This window comes from Odontomachus brunneus, unplaced genomic scaffold (assembly GCF_010583005.1).
Source record: "Odontomachus brunneus isolate Ranch 3 - 2012 unplaced genomic scaffold, Obru_v1 Obru_scaffold_027, whole genome shotgun sequence".
Taxonomy (NCBI): Eukaryota; Metazoa; Arthropoda; class Insecta; order Hymenoptera; family Formicidae; genus Odontomachus; species Odontomachus brunneus.
The window spans coordinates 1,550,095-1,555,205 of NW_022639477.1; the positions used below are offsets into that span (position 1 = coordinate 1,550,095).

Consider the following 5,111-nt stretch of genomic DNA (forward strand, 5'->3'; position numbering starts at 1 on the left):
TCTCTCTCTCTCTCTCTCTCTCTCTCTCTCTCTCTCTCTCTCTCTCTCTCTCTCTATCTTTTTATCTTTGTCTTTTTCCCCACTTCCCGCAACGCACCACGATTATTCTAATTTTTTCCTTTCCTTCAGCCTCTCTTCCATTCTGCAATCATTAATCCGATTTGAAATGAATATAGACTATTTTATATTACATTTCGAAATTAGAGCAAACTCATTTCCGCACTTTGCCGATTGGATGTTCACTTGAATGAGAATAACGTGCTCGACGTTATTCTTAATTTTACGAACGGTATTCGACAGTTAACAACCTGTCGTTGGCATTTTGGTGCATTGTGGATTTGTGTCGCATGAACGATTATTTAAACCTCGCTTGGCGAAAAGCTATTGCAAATCGGCGAACTCGACCTGGTTGAAAGAGTGACCGGCAGGTAGTCTTTTTCCACTCTCTCTCTCTCCTTGTCTCTATTTCTTACAGGAGGAATTCCTGCGCGGGCCTTCACTGCTTTAAGATACGCACAAGATTCCATTAAAACCGCCGCAACAATTGCTTTTGAATACTTCTCGGCATCTCTCATTAATTCTAAATACCTCTTTTTTTGAGATCTTATATTTATAGCACAAAATAATAAAACACACACATATATATGTACACACATTCACCTCTGGCAAAATAATCATAAAAGAACAAGTAGTTATTAATAAGAGATAGGTCGTTTGTTAACGTCAAAACAGTTCGAGATAAAAACTATTATTCAAGATGAACTAACTTACGTGGAGAATTTCGTAGAATATGAGTCATTTGCGATGATTGTAATGTTTATAGATATGAGTTTCTCTCGTAGGATTCCCGAGACTTATAATTGAATTGCATAATATTTCTTCTCTTTGTGAGCTTTTAAAGCTTCTTACTTAAGAATGCAAGATAAAATTAAACAAACCGTAAAAATGTTTCGCATGTTTAACCTGTTTATAACATGATAATTACATGATAATTACATTTATGCCAATCTGTCAATTGCTAAACGGTTATTTTATTCGGTCGAAAAGTAATTATGCCGTTAGAAATTGATACTTGCGGCTATAATCATTAGTGTAGCTCCATTGAGCGCTTGGACTTGCTTTCATAGTTCTACACTAAGAAAAAACTGATTGAGTTAATGAAACGTTGCTTGAACGAACAAAAGTCGTTCGAGTAAACGTTTAATCGATTGAATGAATTATATTGTTACTGCAACGAGTTATATATATATATATATATATATATATATATATATATATATATATATTATAGTTATATATATCAATTCATGACTCAATGGCTGTGATTCGATCGGTAATTATATCAACGCAACTTATTGTTGTACTAACGCATAATTTGTTCAATAGACACATTTCTTTGAAAATGGATCATCACCGATTTGTCGATCCAACTGCTTTTTTCCTCCATATATTGTACAACGCGATATATTCTTCAAAATTAACATTGTGCAGTTTGATACTTTTAACATTCCTATTGACAAAAATAACTTGAGGAATTATTTGAAGAATTTACTTTGAGGAATGCATTTATATACTTAATGAACAATTTGATTTAATATACAGAATATGTTAGAACTGTCGCATATTAATAGCAAGTCTAAAGTTGAATTAAACTCGAAAATCCTAATACGAAAATGTCTAATTTAATTTTAACAACACGAAATAGAAAATGTCCATGCGTATGTTTACACATCATCACATTTCTCTTTTAATGCGTCTAACAGTAAAAGTGAAAAATAAAATTAAATTATAAAAATAAACCAATCACGTTCTTTCGTTGATAATGTTAATGACGTAATTATATTTTGCGGGTGACATAATAATGAACATAATAAGTGTTTTGTATGTATAAAATACATATACATGGCAGCGGATCGCAAAAGGACTTTCAAAACTTGAGGAAAAAAATAATGAAAATTGTACCGACTCGTTACTTTTAGAATAAAGCTGATAGCAACAAGTTACTTTTAAGATGAAACTTTTGCCCACTTTGAGAAAAAATCGACATATAGATATATAATATAAAATAATATAAAAAATAATATATTATAAAAAATGACTACATGTATCACGATTACAAGTGTATAAATCATTTTGATTGGTTTAGTTATTAATATCATTATCATGATAGACAATTAATTTTTTGCATAATTAAAAAGGAAATACGTAATTATTTAATAATACAAGAGTAACGAAGCGACGCACAATGTTGCGCAGTGCTCGTTTCTATGGACAAAAATCATTATTTGAAATCTATTCAAGATATTGATTTAAAATTTTACAAACATAAATCATATAAAAGTGTTTTCCTCATAGTCACTGACCAAATTTGGAACAATTAAGATAGTGAAGGAGAAGAAAATATTCCAATTGCGGAGAAAGTGATACACTATTTACTTTTATTGTTAATATCAATAATATATAATATTATTATGTATATGATTAATATTTCACATTATTTAAAACTATATTAAATTTTACTTATTTTATTTTTTTTATTTACTTTTCGCTCCAATTTCTAAAATTATCAGGTCGGTATTTGATAAAAAATTTGTGTTATTTATGCGTTATATTATATTTTAGACACTATGCTTTTGCAAGAAGAAAAAGTTTCTGTTACGTTTCATAAAACGGTTTTTTTTCCATGAAAGCAGACTCTTTGCAACACTGTACGGCATGTAAGAATAAAATTGCACGAATACGAGACGATCTGAAAATCAAAACGTAATATTCCTTTGCAATCTGTGGTATCTCTCACGAAACTTTAATTACAAATCTAACTTTTGATTACGCGTCTGTACATATTTATCTGATTATTTTTCTACGCGAAAATAAATGCAGCGAACGCGAGTTGCAATAACAGCAAAATTAATTATACATATATTATTAATTAATTATATACATAATATAATTATATAGTAATAAAATGTGTTGATTTGTTCTAGCCTTGAATGCACCTGCATGATATATTCGCTTCCGCGATAATAGTCAGGCAAAATGAATATTCAAGTATATTCGTTTCTGCGAATGCTAATGTGGGTGAGCCTTCATGCAGTTTCTCGCGCGCTTTTGTGCGTTTTCGCACCAGCGACACCAGACGTTCAGTTTTGTTGCGGTACATCCGTACCTACCCAAGTAGAATAGGTTGCCTATTAGTTAATGTTCTTGAAGTTAACTTTTGAAACGTATCTATAAGATAACAATAATTCAATGTCAATAATTCGTCTCCATTAATATGGCATCGATTAAATAAATGTTTACAATTGGTTAATAGTTCATTTACGCATCTTATAATTATGATTTGGTATATATTTAATTTGTACCAACTTTTAATTGATACTTAACTGATACTTTTATATCTAAGTAATATCTCTTTGGATATTAAAAGTTATCTTTCGGGCCGACATTAAATAACCTTTTCAGTAAACAGAAACTTAACTTTTTTACCGAAAGTAAAGTTATCCTGACCTAATTTTATATAGTAGAATGAAATACTTTAAGATAATGTTGTTCTACTTGGGTATACGCTCACTCGCAACTACAAACGGAGTTGCGCAAGAGAAAAATTTCACGATGCCGAGCAGAGAATAAAAGCGTACCGGGCTAAGAAAGAAACTCGATATAATAGCGATCAAATTGCAACTCGCTACGAATACCGTCGAACGGTCGGAAAACGGTCAGCGACCGCTGGTGATCGACCGCGTGTTCGTATCGTCGCTCACTGAGCTCGTAATCGAATAATCAAACGAATTCGAACTCATTTACAGTCTGGACGTGTTTTTATCGGCGCTCCGAAATCAGTTAGGTTTTAGAAGTTAATTGTGTGTCACATAAAAGAGATGAACCTTTTCATTAGATATCGGTAGATGTCGGTTGCATTGCGAAACAGTGTTGGACATTGATCGATGAGAGTTCTCTTTGCCAAGAGTAATCGGCAAATCAATATCAATAAACGAAATTAATCGGTCGTCATATATAAAAGCAAAAGTAATTTCTTCGATTAATGAAGTAAGTTATTAATCCACCTATAATATAATAATCTTGGCTACATATTATACACTCAATGCAATTATAAGATTAATAAGAACCGACGTAATGTGATTAATGCGATAATATAGATTTAATTAAGAAAAAATCTTAATTAACAAATACAATAATAACTACACGAATAAAAAAAGAAACAAGGAAACAGAGAAGCACAGAAGCAGAAAAAAGTTGTGATAATTTGTATCGCTAACTTATAAGTCTACTATGACAACTTTTTCCAGACTTGTTTCGACTCCCTTCCGCGTATTTTGTAATTCATGAATCGAATGGCGTGCTTTCTTTCTCTCTCTTTGACGACTTTTATTTTTATTTTATATGATTGACATGATTTCTTGAGCCACGGACAAGCAACAAGTATCAATATCACCGCACAACTCACTATCACGTGACATGGATATTTGCGTTGTCACGATCCGGCTTAATTTGTTTTTTAGTACTGTATCTCAAACTTCTGGTAAAATTCGCTTTTATATTTCCATCTTTTCACTTTAATTTATATTACGAACTTTGTGAACATGGAATTACGCTGAACAAGCATTGAAGAGGACCGAATAAACGGTCGAAACGTCTGCATTTCCTCGCTAGAAAAAGATTTCTACTTATATAAATTAAAATTTTTGTTTTTTAATTAAATCTATACTACTGTATTAACTATCTTACATCGGTTCTTATTAACCTTATCATTATATTAATTGAACATCATTTGAGTTTATAAACATATACATTTGTTGATTATATATTAATTAATGATTAATTTCATTAATCGATGAAATTATTTCTGTGATTTTATATATTAGGACCTTAACTTAGTTTCCGCCCAAAAAATACTGAGAAAAAGCATTTATTGTAAAAAATTTATTTAAATTATTTCAATGAAAGTATTTTCCATCACTTTCTACAACTTTTTGCCATCTTTCTGGCAACTGGGCGATACCATCTCGATAAAACGATGTTTGTTTCGAAGCAATCCATTCGTCCACCCATTCTCGCACTTCTTCAACATTTCGGAAGCGTGTACCACTCAA

The 5,111-nt window shown here is 31.2% G+C and overlaps 1 protein-coding gene across 1 annotated transcript in view; it reads right to left on the bottom strand.

Moving 5' to 3' along the window:
- Nucleotides 1-5,111, bottom strand: part of LOC116842803 (putative fatty acyl-CoA reductase CG5065) — a 17,592-nt gene that overhangs the window by 9,581 nt on the left and 2,900 nt on the right. The gene's annotated exons all lie outside the window — the stretch shown is intronic.